The 18,216-nt window shown below is 37.5% G+C and overlaps 2 protein-coding genes across 7 annotated transcripts in view; both read left to right on the plus strand.

Moving 5' to 3' along the window:
• Nucleotides 1-18,216, plus strand: part of plecb (plectin b) — a 208,070-nt gene that overhangs the window by 128,409 nt on the left and 61,445 nt on the right. The gene's annotated exons all lie outside the window — the stretch shown is intronic.
• The window catches only part of macf1b (microtubule actin crosslinking factor 1b), a 108,839-nt gene continuing 108,511 nt past the window's right edge, over nt 17,889-18,216 (plus strand). The window contains exon 1 of the mRNA XM_049480552.1: nt 17,889-17,899. The gene's annotated coding sequence lies outside the window, so the exon portion shown is untranslated. The remainder of the gene's footprint in view (nt 17,900-18,216) is intronic.

Consider the following 18,216-nt stretch of genomic DNA (forward strand, 5'->3'; position numbering starts at 1 on the left):
TCTTCTACTTCTGTCTTGACAGTTCTGTAGGTGATATGGTTTCTGCACGTGTTTGTAATGTGGGAGGGTCAGTGTAACTTACTGGTGTACAGTTGGCATGAGTGGTGCCACTTTTGAGTGGTGCCACTTTTTTGCCACATTGTGGACATGATATGTTTAAAGTTAATGCAACAGTTCATGCAAACAACTGGCCTTTACTATTTAATGAGTTTAATCTAAAGGTAAACTAAAGGTTTTATTGCAACTTGCTGAACCTGTTCTGATGATGTACCAAAAAAATCATTTCACAGTAGGAATTTTGCACATGCACTCATTCTAAAGTTGCAGGCTGTAGGGAGAGACGTGTAGCATTCTGAGCATTCTAGTCTAAGCATTCTGCATGAAAATGACAACCTTGGTCTTGGTTTTTGCTCTTTATAATCAGTTCACCCTAGAATATCTCTCTCTCTCTATCTGGTGACTTTCACAATCGTCCTGTTTGTCTGGTTTGGAGTGTCTATCCCAAACATTCACACAGCATTTCATGAAATTATCCCCTGGCTTTGATCCACACCACATCCACACCCAAAACATCAGTGGATAGATAGCTGTCCTGACAAGCTGTGTGCTTGTGCTTGTGATATTGAGTTTCATGTGATTGGTTAGACTTTCTCCTTTTTAAAACTTTGCTCATTGTCAGTGCAAGGTTCTGTTTTTTTCTTTTTTTCCTTTTCGAAATGATCCAGTCCTTCAGTCATTTAAAAAATGCATTAGCTGTGACATTGTGTAGGGGTGCCTGGGGGTGTTGTGCTTTCAGGAATCTGTGCCCCTACTGCAGGAAGCCTGTGTGTGTGGCTCCGTCCTGTGGTGTGTGACCAGAGGTCTCTGGTTTCCATCTCCTCAGTCAGCCCTGCACGATGGTACCGTGCTGCTGTTGCCCATTATGCAATTGGGCATACCACAGATAGAGTTAGAAACACAAAACATTATCTTTGCTTGCCTCCCTGCTGTCTGGGTCACAGATTGTGCAACAATAGAACCTTCTGGAATGTGTTCTGGCTGCTGGTGTTTGTGCTGTCGTTGGCTTGGTTGTGCCAGGCTTTAAAACATTATTTGTATTTTAGGGTCAAATTAAATTAACTTTAAAAGTAAAGTACAGTTTGTTTGTTGTTTCAAAACTATCATGTCAGTACAGGTCATGGGTGGTGCAAAATTCCTGAGATGACAGGAAGTGGTAATAGCTGGCAGAGCAGAGCACCTTGGGTGTGTTTTTTTGATTTACTGTCACACCTACAAAAGGTTTGCAAGAATTAAGCAACTCAGCATTTTCACAGAGTTTGAAACACTCTTGGGAAATCAGCATTCCGATGTCTGGGCAAGTCAGTATTCCAGTTATTCTGCAACATAGTTTGGAGGAGAGATCAAATGCTTCACATATTGTTTTCATCAGTCAGTCAAGCACATGGCTGCTCCTCTGCAGTGAAGAGAGGAGTGTTAGGCTTGGTAACTGTCTGCTGCCCCCTACTGTAGCATCAGCACTGTGCTCATCTTTTTTTAAGAGTTAGTTCTCTCTACACTTCTCTTTTTCTTCATGTCTGCTTTGGATTTAAATATTTCTACAGATTTGATTATGTGTGCAGCTTTCTGTTCAGTTGCATTGTTTTGTTCTTTAATTTTAGTTAGACAGTCCTATAGAAAGTCCTATATTGCTTATATTGTGTTCTCCCTGTTTATTTGTGCACTGTACATTTACAAACAGACTAAACCAAGAGAATGAAATGTAATGCTAGTGAAAGCAGCAATTTGACTGCCCACTCATGAACAGAGAGTTAGTGTGTGCCTTGTCATTTGTCAGATATTCCGTTTTTGGTTTGAGCGTCTGCCTACGCCATAAATTCCTGAATGTTTGTGATCCTCATTGAAGGCCTGAACAGGCCACAATGTCAGTCTTTTCTTTGATGCCACATGATTGTGGTGTTGGGGGTGAGTCATCCGTGCCTGAGTTGAGGAAGGAAGATATGAGTCTGACATTTCAGATGTTGCAGATTGTCAGACACACACTATCAATAGGTTGTGTTGTTTTGATTTTACAGCAATGAGCTCTTAAAAGCAGGCAGTAAATATGTCCAGTGGCGGGGTGACCCTGTGTCACTGTCATTCTCTTAGTCCTGTGGAGGGATATTGGGCGTTGTATTGTCCTTGTACTTGGTTTTGTACTGATCTTGACTCTGTCCAGTGGCAGGAACTGAAATGCCAAAAGTCATGGGACAGGAATAGTATCATGTCCTGTGGTTTTGCCATGCCTAATAGAAGCTAAAGAACATTTTACTGATGCATGTCACATCTCCTGCGTTTGATGTGTTTGTGATTTGTTCACATGGACAATTCTAGCCAGACACCAGTAGTCACGATCATTACCACCCACTGTGCTGTGTGTATAACCTCCTGTAAATAGGTTTGATAGTGTTTGGAGGTAATTGTCATTAATCTATGTTTTACATTAAAAGAGTTAGAAAGTTAGAACAGAGAGGAAAGCCTGGAGCATGGAAATATTTCATTTTCAGATGTAGCGTGTGTGGTTTGTTAGTCATAGTCAAATCATACTTTCTTTTTTTACCGTTGTTCTGTTTCTGTGTGTGTGTGTGTTTCACTTGCTAATTCAGAGCTGCATGTAAGAGGAAGAGCTGACACAGAGAAGGAAAAAAGGACGTTGAAAGCAGTTATAATTATAGTGCATAATACAGTGCCAGCCTAGAATGTGCCGCTGTGGCGAAGGCTGTTATTGCAGTTAATGAAAGCAGCCTTAAATAGTAAGTTTCTGAAATCTTCTAAGATGTTTTTGGTATTGTGCAGTTTCTAAGACACATTTCTGATACTGTACAGAGTAAATGAGACTGTTTTCTACCAGCTTTTACTCATACAACTATGTGCATATTGTAAAATTAGCAATATATAGAAGTTAGTTGAATATACTGTAGCTCTACATATGAAGGGATTGTTTAAGCACAGCAGTCAGGTATGCTGTCAGATATGCCAAACACCTGGCCAGTTTTACTGTTGATCACATGTGGACTCAAGAAAATGTCATGAGAATCACGTCTGAACATTATCCGGAGTTGCTCTTTCACACCTGTAGCATACAGCTGGAGATTTTCCATATCAGTCACGTTCTCTCTGCAGGAATTGTTCCACATGCTTTAGGTAAGGGGTGGTGCCTGTGTACCACATGCAGGAGGCATAGTGGACCCACTGTGACTTGTCTGTAAAATGACCTGCTCTATTCACACATTGATATACTCAGACCCACTGGCATACAGGCATCAGGGTGATATCCAGAACATTTTGAGTTTGTGTTAAAGGTATTCATGTAGAATTGGTATTTGAGTAAGATCAGGGTGATATACATGATTTTTACCATCTGGTGGGATATTAGCAGTTTTTCTCTGTAGGTGTGTCAGTATTCAGGGTTTTTCTGTAAAGTGGATGACTCCAAACCAATCCTCCAAGGGAAGGATTTTTCAATAGGACTGTCACTGACCTTTCGAAACAGACTTTTTAAGCTGTAGGCCTAGGGCAGGGTGGAGATTTCAGTAATTGCTGGATTTGATAGATGTGTTAGAGAAGGGAAATCAGCAGAATGTGCTGGATTCTGGCCCTTAGTTCCCCACCCCTGGCTCCTGGTAACTGGCTAACTGAAAAATTACACATATTCCTTGCTGATATTCCACTATTTTTCAGTGTAAATTATTAATATCTGGAAGGTGAACATGTGTTATCTCCAGCATGCATATAACCAGAAGGAATTTAATTTATCAGACTTCCCCATTGTGGGACTAGTAAAGCATTATTTTGTCTTATCTTTTCTTGTCTTGTCTTATTTGTCCCTTTGCAAACCATTACTCTATTAGTAAGTGTTTAACGAAAATGACTTACTTCTAAATATTTCTTTCACAATAAGTGAATTTTTTTACTTTATTGTGTTCCATGACTTTGAATAATGTTCTGTAGAAGTTAAGGAACAATGTACTGACCTGCAGTAAATGTGGTTGGGGCATCCTCCATTAAATTTGGACGTGTTTTCAGTTTGAGTTGCTTGTCTGTTTAATTAGACAATTCTTTTTAAAATAATTTTTTCGTTCATTTTTTTTTTCCATTTTCTCCCTAATTTTGCTAAGGCAAATCCTAATCCACTCATTAGTATTTCACCTATCACTAGTGATGCCCCAACACACCAGGAGGGTGAAGACTAACACATGCCTCCTCCATGCAGTGCTGAGTAGCATCACAGTGCGCTTGGATGAAAAGCGAAGCGACTCGGTTCAGATACATCAGCTCACAGACGCCTTGTGCTGTGGACATCACCTTTAGTGATGTGTGGAGAGCGCCATCTACCCACCCGGAGGGAGCAGGGCCAATTTTGCTCCCTCTGAGCGCCGACAGCTGATTGTAAAGCTGCAAGAGCGGGGGTTCGAATCTGCGACCTTCCGCTTATAGTGGCAGCGCTTTAGACCGCTGGACCACTCGGCGATTAGACAGTTCTAACCAGATGCTGCCAGTCACAATCATCAGCACCCACTGCACTGTCCACTGTGGGTAGTAATGCCTTATATGATGTGACACACAAGTCAAAAGGCTTTTATTGACATTATATCCTACAAGTACACATACTTTTGACATTTGGAAGTAGTAGAACAAGCAATAGCAAAGAATATTGGACAGAGAATCTGTATTAACTTAATTAAAGCCGGTGATCAGTTAGTGTCTCTATAGCTCATGTATATATAACCGGAGACTATGGTACTCATCTGTCTCATGGTGAGATGGTTATTTTATATTTGTTTGTTTGTTCCTGGTGCCTCTAAGCAAGCACCTGGCATCTTGTCAAGTTACAGCGCATGCTTAAGGTGGATTCTCCACAGGAAGCCTATTTTTATTATTGTAGGGTGGCTGTTGAGGAATGGCCTTAATATAGGCCCGGGATGCCAAAGCTATTTAATAGATTCTCCACTAATTGTCAAACTAGTTCTGACCTAAGCCGATTACTATGGATGAAGCGCTGCAGTTATCCCCTTTAAGTACAGTACTGAGTAAACACGAACGTGAAAATGACTGTTTAATTGGTCTGTCTTTCAACACTATTATTTACCATGCCACATGCTGGTTTTAAAGTGCCTGTAAAACATGCTATATTTAGGTCAGTTGAGCAGTATGGGAGGTCTCAGAGGCATCATGGTGCCATGTGAGACATAGAGAGAGAGAGAGAGTTGGGAATGTTAACTAGCTATATGGTATTCTGATACTGTTTTTCTTATTATAGGGAAACCTGTACTGTCCAGATTTCCTGGATTTGTGTGCAATTAGAATATACATAAAGAAAGCATAGTATTAGATTAAACTTGACATGTATATTTAGAACTTTCAATACCAATATAAACACACTTTATGCATTCTTATGCATATCTTATGCATTTACTTTCCAGTTCCAGTTAATAACATCAAAGGCTGTTTATTTGTTTGATAAAATAATATTAAGGAATTACAAAGATATCCTCCTTTATATATGAGGGTGTGTGTGTTCCAATAGTTCTACAATACCAAACAAATAAAATAAGATTACCATATGTGATGGATGCTTAGAGTTAGGGTGAGGCATTATATCGTAAATATTAATATTTTCAAAATTGTGCAATTTATTCAAGATTTAAAACAGTATCATATTGTTATATCATACTTGATACACAGGTTTACATTAATGGCGGATTAATTAAAAAACAACAATGTTTAGGTCTGTTATGATTCGTACAGTATATGAACACAGCATCAGAAAAGCCCATTAATGTAAATAAGCCAGTATTCCAACTTTGTTTAAAAACACTTTTATTTTATTTGATTTTATTTATATAAGATACTATTGTACAATACATGGGCTTGTATGCAGTACAACTAATGTAAATGTCCTAAATGTTGACTTAAAATGTCTGAAAATTGTATGTATGGTTTCTTCTGCTTCTTTTTAGGAAATTAAAATTAAATTAAATTAAATTAAATTAAATTAAATTAAATTAAATTAAATTAAAAATTAAAATTTCTGAATATTCTTAAGAATTAAATGTTCATTACTCTTTAAAAGTTATGTAATTGTATTATTATTATTAACTATAATTATTTAAGTGACATGAAATGACAAAAATATAGGTCATTGTAATTTATTTATTGGACAATATATCATCCAGCCAAAAATAGTTATTATTTGTTATTTGTGTGTAAATGGTTTGGTTTTTGGGAGGATGATGAATAAAAAAGTTTAGTCTTGTGTAAATAATGGCATAATCCAGGTGGCTGAGTTTGTAGAATACCACAAAGCGTGCACTTGTCTTGTGATTATTATTATTAAAATAAATATGTTTATTAAATACACAGTTAGATCTTCAATGATTAATTGTCCAATATGCTGCATTTTAGTATAAATAGAATACTGACACTTAACCATTATGGTTTATATATATCATCAAAAAGTTTATATATATATATAACATATATAACATCAACAAGTTTCCCTTAAGCATATGGAGGTATGCCTCTCCAGACCTAGATCTCCCAGCCCTATTTAGTGTCTTGGAGTCTTTGAGCTTTTTCCCAGGTACGCAGCTGCCAGAGCAAATTGTAAAGGTCAGATTGTCCCAGTGAAGCCTTGGATCTGTGACATAATCTCACAGAATAGCTCTTTCATCATCTGCGCTCTAGCTGATCTCTCTCGCGTCCAGTAAAGCCGTGCGAACGCCACGGCCGTGCCATCAGTTTCTAACTCTGCTGGTATGAGCGCGTCACTTTGCTCGATATTTATATCCACAGCACGGCTCTGATACCCTGCTTATTGGCTCCCTGGACCCTCGCCCAGCCCCTTGCCCGCCCCTACGGCCCCACGGCCCCCAGCCCCTGCCGCCCCCTCCCTAATTGCAAAGCCACCAGGGAGGAGAAGGCTGACATATCCAAGCAGCAGGCGTAGGCTGTCAATATTACGCAGGGGGAGAAACGGGGCAGACCAAACAAACTAGAACCTCTTCCCGCCCTGTCCCCTCATTCTCCTGCTCCTGCTCTCCACGTCTTGCTCTCCATCTGCGTAGCCTGATCCATGAAGATCATACCTGGTAGGTTAGTGTGGCCGAACTGTTGTCCGACCTATTCCGTGTGTGTCCGTGTCACCGTGTTTGTGTGTGTGTTTGGAAAACCCAGTGAGAGATATTCTGTTGTGGAGGGAGGAGGGGAAAGGCACATACACTTTGACCTTCAACAGGCCAGACTCAAATTCTATTCCATATTTAAACCCCTTCACACTATGCGGGACTAGAATTAGGTATGATATTTCAAGGTTTTTCCCCCGTCTACATTTCTTTATCCAACACTCACTGCCTAGACAGGATCTAGACAGAAGACTGTTCACCAAATGTGACTGACAGTTGTGGTGTCGGTCGTGTTAAAGCTTAAAACTGGGGAACTAAGAAGCTGTGGAGAGTTGTGAGAGTTGTGTGTGGTTTGAATGCTGGTTGCTGTTGGGCGTCATAAAAAACACTTCCACCTGTTTCTCCCTCTCATAGAGGAATCTCTGGCTACATCTCCTCCTGTCTCTTGTAAAGTGTGTGTGTGTGTGTGTGTGTGTGTGTGTGTGTTGGGTGTGTGTTTGGTGTTGAGGCAGCTCAGGGTGGGAGGGGAGGGCAGTGTTTGTTTGGTGACATCAAGTTGTTTTGGTTGTGTAATGTCCTACATAGATTAAAGTGTATTGTCCTATATAGATCCACAAGCTTATATGTGGACTGTGTTTAACCCTTTCAGACCTGAATTATGTTCCAGTGATGGGAAAATAAAAGAATGTAAGATTTGTATTTATTTCTGTGATGGACACAAAACAGGACTGTATTATTTTAATATAAACTAAATAAAAAATAAAATCCAAATAACTAAAATATGCATTTCATTATTTAGCATTATTATTTTATATTGTCCTTTTTATTTTACAAATCACTCCAAAACAGTAAAATAAGCATTATGAAACGTGTTTTAAACCACATGAAATGAGTAAAAATTAGCTCTTACTTTGCCTCGTCTGCTGTAGTGCAGTCATGCCCTTATGTCTGAGTTGCTGTGTTTTCTAGTGCAGTAGACGGGGCTAAGCTGCTGTTTCATTAGCTGAAAAACGTTTTCATTGGGTGATTTTTTTGGTTTATTCTTATGGACAAGAGACCTTAATTACTGTTATGTGCAACAAAACATTTTAAAAAAACATACGTGATGTCCATTGTTGTAATGAACGCAGGGTCTGAAAGGGTAAAAAAAAAAGTATTCTTATTGTATAGATTGTTTTTTTTTTTTTTTGTATTCCAATCCCATTGTGTACATATTCTTAACTGCATTATTATATTATCAACATCATCCATATATGTAAGTGCCATAAAATGGGCTACTGTTACTGGACAATAAGTATCATCAGTAACTTAAACTGGCAAATGTTTAGTTTTTAACTACCTGAACCAGCTGGCCACCAAATTCAAAAGACGCTAATTTCAGGTTGAATGTTGTCAAATGACAAAAACTTTACATCAGGTAGTGTCTAACACTGTTACGTGCCCGCAGGGGAAAGTCTCAAAAGTAAGCATAAACACAAGAAAGAACAAAGCATGGACCAAACAGGGAATGAAAATTAAAAACGGGTGTTTCAACATATTTAATCTTCTCAGATCTTGAAGATCAGCTTATCTCTTCAGACTGAAGTTAAAGTTGGTGTGGCTGACATGCCGTTCCAAGCACATGCGTCTTGAGAAAGAAAAAAAAAACTGAAAACAGTGAGAGGGAAGGGCTGAAAAGGGTGTGTAAATTTCACGAAGGAAGGGAACACACCAATTCCCTTTAGAAGAGGAAAAAAGCACAAGACGTTTAACGTCTTTCTTTCGCTCATTTTCCACCAGCTTTGAGCTGGAAGACATAGACAAAAAGAACCACCCCTCATTTTTTGCGACACACCCAGTTCAGTCCCACCCCCCCCCCTCCCTCCGCCCACCTCGGCCCATGTCCTCCCACCTGTTGCTGCCCGACTTGTCCCAGGCTTAGCTCAGTCTTAATGCCTGCAAGCCCCCCTGGATCTGCGTTCCCCACCCTGGTGGTTTTGGGGCACATCGTCACCCTTTTAGCTGTCTGGCAGCTGCTGCAGCGCAGGAGGCAAGGTAAGGCGTAAAATCACTGCAGGGTATTCCATGAAGAATTCTTCAAGTCAGTCGTTTCCTTGAGACGAGTGCAGCATTGCTAAGAGATTAAAGTTATTGTTTTTGTAGTATGTAGAGATGCATATTTGTCATTTGTCAAGTCATGGCTGCGCTCTGGCAGCGTGTTGCCCTGGCTTTCGGTCGCCCAGTTGTACGAGTGTGACTGCATGCCTCAGACTATTCTAGCTCTGTGGGAGAGAGGGTAAGTCAGTGCTGTCAGAGTTGGAGTGGAGGATGTCAGCTGGTGGGAAAAGGGGGAGTGGCCGCCAAAGCTCGTTCAGACTGTGGGTTCATGCACAATATAAATGAATGTGTTTTTTTCTACCTTCTTCTGTTTGCCACGTTTTTTCATGTTTTTTTTTTTTTCCTGTAGATTTTTAAGTGTGCTTTTTTATGTCTGTAATTTCAGTCATTCTAGTCTCATATAGAGGTGGGCGATATGAAGGCCTGACAATAATATCATAATATTTCAGGGTATTTTTGGAGCAAACATATTCTTGGCGATTTGACAAATTATAAATTATTTCAGGAAAATAATACTGCAACAAAATGGAATCAAAAGTGGTTTCTCCAAACAGCATCACATGGGCCACAATAATTTAAATATCAACTTATATTATACAATGTATGGGCATGATCTCAGTAGTTTGTGAATGAGCCAGTATATTAATTGTATTTAATGTCGATTATTTAAATTTGTCGACTATAAATTTAATTGTCGACTAATCGTTAATTTGTAACAGTACTGCATTACACAAAGTGCTGGGGACAGAGGAAACTTGATCTGTGTCTCCAAAAATGCTTAAACACAACATATTACATATTTATTTACTAAATATCAGTACTCTCCACGTTTAAAGAACATGTGGACATTTAAATGCCTTTTAAATCTCATGTTTAGCTGTTTTTCTGTTGTTTTTAGAGATGGTTGACATGGCAGAAATAATCATTGACTAATCGACTAATTGGAAAAAAAAAAGATCGTCAGATTAGTCGACTACCAAAATAATCATTAGTTGCAGCCTATTTAAAAGCAGTGATTTTATCCACTGAGACAATAAATTGTTAAAAAAAATGTGCATACTACTGCAATAACATATAAAATAAATGTTAAAATATTGTATAACAAATCTAACAAATATTTTGCAGTATTAAAGTGCAAAAATTGTATTTTAATTAAAAAGTAAAAAAAAAAAAATATAGCAAAACAAATACAAAATAGACAGCTTTCAAGATAGCATACCACTATTATTACAATATGGACTTTTTATTTATTGTTGTTCAAAATTATAGCTTTATCATCACAAACATAACAAAATTACAAACCTCTAACATCATATACTGTAGAATACTGCTGGAAAATTGCAGCTCAATAAAATCATATTTTTATCTTTTCAGCTTAGCACATTGTTTTGTACACCTCTGCTACTGAGATACATATCTCTATAGTGTGTATAGAACTGACTGACCTTTGCCCTGCTGGACGTGCCCTACTTCCATGGGCACTGCTCTGCATCTCATGTTGCGTCTGTCCGTGCTGAGGAACTTTATACAGAGAACGGAACATGGCGACATTTTGGTAGCACATAGGTCTGTCACCTCACTGGCTTTAATGCCATTGTGGGAATGGCATTTTGAAGCACCTCAATCTGAGTAAACATGCTTCCCTTCACACAGCCATAAACTCAGATGCCCATGCCTGATATGGTCCCTCTAGCATGGCAAAATGTATTTAAGAGCTTTGAAGAAGATGAGACATGTTTACAAGAGGAGATTGTGGCCAGGATTTTGCAGATGTTAACAGTCAATCTTTGATGTCTCAGTTAAGCTGTAGACTTGGATTTGCTCCCTAGTGACAACCAGTGATAAATCTGACTTGGGTCTTGTTTTTTTATGACCTTCACATCCAATGGCAAGAGAGACACCTTTTAGAGACACATTATAAACCTGCCTTCCAGATCCATGAGCTTTTGCCAAATGTAATTAAAACTGGGGGGTTTAAATGTTCATCAGATGGAGCAAATGACAAACGTATCTGCTCACCCATCCAAATCTTTGAACTCAGGTTCCAATCTCTTTGATGGCCACAGGTGTATAAAACCAAGCACCTAGGCATGCAGACTGCTTCAATAAATATTAGTGAAGGAATTGGCACTCTCAGGAGCTCAGTGAATTCCAGCATGGAACAGTAATAGGATGCCACTTGTGCAACAACTCCAGTCCTCACAATAACAGAATGTGGTCAGTAGGTAGTAGGTACTTTTTACACAGTCAGTCACTCAAATAAGCTCAGTGTGTAGAGAGCATCATGGAGTGGGTTTCCGTTGCCTGAGCAGCTCTGTTCAAGCTTTACATCACCAAAAGCAATGCAGTGTATACAGTAGGGGTGTCACGATTCTCTAAATCCTCGATTCGATTTTATTTCAGATTTCAGAGTCACGATTCGATTTTCTTTTTTTACAGCAGAGAGGCCTAAGCCAGTTTAAGATTAGTCTATGGTCAGTCATTGGTTTGATTCATCACATTTTCAATATCTTATTTCAAAAGGTGGGCTTGATATAAGTGATGCAAAGTGATACAAGAGATCTGTAATACACTACATTAGGCACTAATGGTCAAATTGAAATAATTTAATTAAGATATATATGTAATGCCATCTAGTGGCTTTTTTGGTAACAACAGTGTGCACTATTAAAACAGCAATGTGCAACATAACAAAATAAATAATAAAAAAAATACAGGAACAGTCATGTACAAAATAATAGAACAGTTAGAGCCTTAACAAACTGAACTCTATCCTACTATAACAGTTAAACATGAAAAATAAGACTTTAAGACTTTTTCGGTCCCTGAGAATGACAAGTTTTTTTCTTTAACAAAGATATATTATTAACTTTATCTGAGAGAAAGATGCTCCTTAAGGTACCAAAACTATTAACATATTTCAGACTAGACAAAACAACTGTTATTTTTATATTTTCAAGTTTTTCTTTAAGGTGATAAGAATGTTCACATTCTCTGGAGCAAGGGCTGCTCTGGAGAAAGGTCGGCTACAGCGTGCTGCGCCATTTGCATAGCGTGCTGCGCCATTTGCGCACCGCGCGCATGTGATTGCGTAGCTTTTTTTGCGTAGCTTTTTAACTTTGAGGCTCGAGACCATGACATAATTTAAATATCGAAATCGTGACACCCCTAATATACAGTAAGGCTTCAAATGTGTATTTTATTATTTATTCATATATTTTGTTCCTCATTCAGTTTTGTATGCTGTTTAATGCCTTTTATGTATGCGGCTGTAAGTTATTTTTGTTGTTTTAAAATTCAGTGTGACCGATGCAAAATACATAGTTTTGATATGGTTTAAAATTAAATGTAAAAAAAAAAAAAGAAAATTTACTACTAGAGATCCCCCAGACTTAAATTTATACAGCTGTCTCAGTTTCATCTGCCAGTAAAAGAGAAATCCTGATCAAAGTTGATCCCAGTGAAAGAGCTCCATGTGACAGACTTGACCTGGGCTATCTACTGCCACCTGGTCTCTCTTACCGGCAGCTTTCTACTTGCTGACAGCTCTCTCTCTCTCTCTCTCTCTCTCTATGTGTTCTCCACGTGTTCCCTCTTTTATCGTCATTAAATCACATGGCTCCTTATGCGCACATTTGTGTGGGAAATGTGTTACCAACAGTATACAGTATGTTTCCATATTTTATTCTCGTTACTCATCTGCCGTGACTGGGCCGCTCTAGGCTGCCATGACCGCTTGGCTCCTTGAGAAAAGGAAAAGGTAGATGATACTTGTTCTTTCCCAAAAGTGAGGTCACCAGATTGGGAATGAGTAAGTAAGTAAGATACGCCAAGGGGGTGTAGCGTCCTTTTTCCTATTAAGAGGTGCCATCCAATCCAAGTTTGAAACATTAGCTTTTGTGTGTGTGTTTTTTTTTTTTTTTCTATTGGCATCATCACTGGCATGACTGCCTGGACACTGTATAATAGAATAAGACGTAGAGCTCAGTTTCACCAGAAAAGAAAGTGAAAAAAAAATATTTGTGGCTTTATTTATTTAGGCTTGCAACACAAGTGCTACCAGTGTGTCCATGAAACTATTGTATGTAGATGGCTTAAAATGAAAGGAAAATAGAAGCGTTAAAGAAGCAGTACACTTTATTTAGTCAGAACTGTCAACTAAAGTGTTCAAACATGATTGTTTAAATAGCCAAGACACTACTTGATCAGCTCTCCTTCAGTTCTCCTGTAATAATAGGAAATTAATCCAATCTAGAATCAAGATTAATGGAAAATACTTTTTTTGCAAAGGGAAGGGATGTTGGAAAGTTCCAGAGAGAACAGATGAACAGAGTGCACATGGAGAAACCTTGTGTCTCTGAGTGAGTCTAAATCAGTACCATACACAGGGGTGTTATATTGGTCTTGGAAACTCCTCTGAGTTCCTTTGAGTACTGGCTGTTGCAATTAGCTCTGTATATGAAAGAGATATGCTGAGCTGGCCTTTACAAAAAGATGTGCGTCTTTGACTGATATATAGCTTCTACACATTTAGTGAAACTATTTAAGTGAAATTTATTAGTTAAAATATCAAAACATGGCCACTTTGAAACACTTTGAAAGCCAATGCTGGCCTAATCCATAGACCAGGGGTCGGCAATAGTTGTTTGAACGAAAATGAAAAAAAAAAATAAAATGCTTAAATTTATTTAAGAACACAGATATTCCACAGTTTAGTGTTCAGTACATCTCCATTTGTCCATTTGTGCCGAGGGTGAAAATAACATTAGCCACAGTGACTAAGCTTTAGAATGATTATTAGTTCTAGCTTGCATTGTATTGCAAACACTCACACTGTTAATCATATGATTAAGACACTACCAGGTTTGAAGTAATACGCAAGAAAACTGTAAAATTTTGGCCCTTTATTGTGTTGCAACGTCTATTTTGTAGCTTGCACAACTTTGCATTAATCACTGTAGTCATAAGTCATCCACATGTGGGGCATTCACACTAAAACCCTGAGATTAAACCACATATGTTTTGTAAGGTTTGACCAGTCTGAAGGATTTAAAAAAGGGTGTCTGTGATTGTTTAGATGTAAATATGTTCATAGTTGAGATAGGATAGATTAAGTTTGTACATTTGGTCAAGGTTAGTAGATAGAGAGTTAATTATGGCAGTATATTTACCCTTTGTTTTGACCTGCTGTTAGTGTCGAGCAACCCATTACAAACTTTTACAAAAACATACACACTGTTCGAAAAAAAAAAAAAATATATATATATATATATTCATTTGTTTTATTCTGACACTGAGTGGGTAAATTTTATTAAGAAGTTTAATATTATTGTTATTTCAAAACACTTTCAGGACAAAGCTCATTTAACCCATAACCTGAATTTAAGCACAAGCAAACTGTGTCCAATTTATCCCATATCATGTATTTAAGGTACCAGAGCTATCTAGAGGCCAAAATGTCGAATTTGTAGTTTTAAACTTGAATTAAAGTGCATTAATAATAAAAAACTCCTCCATATAGGAAGGCTGATGCATTATTTGGCTTGTGTTGTGTGTGGCGATGTCTGTGTTTATGAGCGAATTTCTGAGAACATAATAATAATAGTAATACTCCTTGTAATTGAGAAAAGCAGAGAAGTCTTTGTCTGTTGGCATCATCACAGCTTTCTCTCCACTGTCTAGTTCTGTCATCCATTCAGAATTGTGAAAACTTGCCTAAAGTCCTAAACAGATTCCAGCAGACATACCTGAGGCCTACCTTGAAAGAAATGTCTTGTTCCTTTTGAGAAACGTGAACTAATTAAAATTAATTTGAAAGTTCAAATAGTTAAGACTCACAAAGATCTCTTATTGTAAGTGCATGAAAAAATAAACTGAAAAAATAAAATTAAACTGTCGGTTGAGCGTATATGATTCAAATATATCATCGAAATTTACATGTCACGTAGATCTGAGCATTCCAGGCTATGTATTTGCCTTGAGCACAGTTTGTCGTGACTTGCCTGAAGGAAATGACAGGTTAGGCGGTTGTAATTATTATAACGACTTATGGAGAGACGTCCCAGGGATCCAGTAAAGCTTTCAGAAGGGTGCTGCATCTGTTTTTTCAGATCAGACTACTTTGAATAACGTACAATACTTCAAAAGACTCGACACACTGCCGTTTTTTTTTTTCTTTTCTTTTTTTAATATGGCTTGCTGTTACACACAGAGCAACCGCTAAACTTCATTAACCCCCATTTCAGGCATTGTATAAAATTTTATGTTATTTTTGGCTGAAAATGTTATATTTGTTTAGAAAAAAATTGTTATCAAAGTACCCACCCCTTTAATTATTGTAATTACTTAATCGATTTGAACTGACTTCTTAAATAGTGTTCAATTTCAAAAGGAGCCGTAATGCTTTCTTCTTTTGTGCACAGCTATAAAACGTCTATTGCGTGAACCACAGACTGATGTTCTATTGGATGGTATCGCTTTTTTGTCTGCCGAGGACAAATGAAAGAGGGTGTGTGTGTGTGTGTGTGTGTCTTTGTGTGTGTCTTTGTGTGTGGAAGAGACAGCAGGAGGAAACTCCATAAAGTGCAAAGTCTCTTGTTGTGATGGCACAGCACCCTGCTAATGCTACATCATCATGCAGCGTAGATCCTGCGGGACTTTACCTCCACAGGGACGTATATGTGAAGGAGATAAGCTATGGAGAGAGGGTCAGACTTCTATACAGTAAGATGTGTTGCGCAGGTGAGCTTCTGTTTCCTTTCTAAATATGGGCATTGGGAGGGTTCTAGCTGGGTAGGTGTTGACCAAGGGCTTAGCCTACACGTATAAACACACAGCAAACAAACTGTAGACTGAACTCTAACGTCTGTCTGTTGAAATGTGGAGCGAATACTTTTTATTAGCTGTGTTTTTACTACATTATTTATGTGTTTGTTTTTATAGCTTTAGCTGAACATTGTTCATGCCCTGAACTCATATTGAGATGGTCCAACTGTGTGGCTATATTGCCCTACCCATCGGTTTGTATGAAATACTGTGAAGTTTGTTATTGAAAGAGTTTCACAAAGAAGCATTTCTGGATTTTTTTATAAAGACTCTTGCCTTATTAGAAGTATGTGTGTTTTTGCTTGATATTGTATGCAAATGTTTTGGCACCCCAGTTTATGTACAATATGTACAATATGAAGCCCCATTTCTGTTTATTTGCTGAATTTAATATTTAACAAAAACAAAAATGTGACATTTATATTTTAGCCAGTGTTTTTAGTTTGTAATGCATTTTCATTTAGTTCAGATCACAGGGTTGTCCAAACAACCACCTTAATCACACACAGTCTTTTACATTTACTGCACTATTGTCTGCCTCATGTTTCATGTCATGTTTCAAGTATGAGAAACTGGTCAATCCAGATAAACATATAATGAGCTTTATAATGAAGACAAAGCGATCACTTTGCACCTTCGACTAAATGCATGATTTAAAGTCATTATCTGTAACTTGCAAGAGGAGTCATAAACTGTAATTTTCTTGTGTGAAGCCACACAGGTTTAAATAGCCCTTAAGAAAAGGAATACTTATACTTAAGAGCAATAAAAAATGTTCAAATTAGGTAAAGAGTGCATTTTATTTATAAGTGCATTTTAATTGTAAAATACTTTATGAAAATACACATTACATATACTTTCTCTGTATTTTCATACAATGTCATTTTAAGAAATATGTTTTAAATTGTATGTTATGCTGATAAAAAAATATATATATAATATATATAAATATAATATATATAAATACTGCTTAAAGTGCACTTTAGTGTATTTTTTGTCCAGTAGCATTAAGGTGTACACAATATTTGCATCAATACGCAAAGTAGTACATTTACAATATGCTTCAAGTGTATTTGTTTGCAGAAGTTTTATTTAATGTTTTTTTTATGTTGTATTTAAATATAGCTCAATTACAACTGAAATATGCTTAAGTTGCTATAAGTTGTTTTTTTAATTAATTTTAAAAAGTATGTACTTTTCCATGTTTAGTAAATATACTTAATACACTTTTCTTCAAAATTACCTGAAATAAACTTTTTTTTACATTGACTTGCATTTGTTTTTGATTGGACAGTGATGTGATATGCGCTTAAAGCTGTTGGTGATAGAGGCCTCTGTTAATGAAATGCAGAAAACCAACCAATGTGCACATACATCCTGTTTTTTTCCAACAATCAATATTTTCATACTAAATCTGAGGAAAAACATGAAAATATGGTTGTAAGGTGAATATAACCTCTGCCCAGCAGAGTTCACATACATGAGTAGATTCTTGTGGAATCAACAGCTTATCACTGGATGGCAGGCTGTACTGTGTCGCCATCTAGTGTTGAATGAAACACATGTACTGTGGTGGATTACTATGATTCAGATATCCAATGACTCCTATTACAGTATTTAAATAAGTATTATTTCTACTACTACCATCACTTGTTGTTATTATTATTATTAGTGGTAGAATAAAGTCGTTTTTGTTGTATATACTTTTTATACATTACTTTCACAATTAATATTTAGATGAGAGGTTCTTCAGTGTGGATCAGGACCCTGAGATTAAATGATGTTAGACGGTCACTCAAACCATACCACAGGAGGAAGTATTTGTGCCACATGTTGCACAATTATAAACATACCCATTTCTAAAAGATGCATTTTACAACAAAACTATAACTACTATAATTGAAGTGAAAGAAGCAAATGTGCATTTTCCACCCCACACAGCTTCAGATTGCAGCCTGAATAACTTTATAACAATTTATCTATAAAGTGTACATGCATTTAACTAAGTCAATGATATGGGGTTGATGCTGCAGTTGGTCAGATCTAGGTTCAGCAACAGTATGTGCTAAAAGAATGAGGTCAGCAGGGGGAGTTGAGTGGTCCAGCGGTGCGACTATGTCTGTGAGCTGATGTA

Source organism: Astyanax mexicanus, chromosome 6 (genome assembly GCF_023375975.1).
Source record: "Astyanax mexicanus isolate ESR-SI-001 chromosome 6, AstMex3_surface, whole genome shotgun sequence".
In the NCBI taxonomy this organism is placed as follows: domain Eukaryota; kingdom Metazoa; phylum Chordata; class Actinopteri; order Characiformes; family Acestrorhamphidae; genus Astyanax; species Astyanax mexicanus.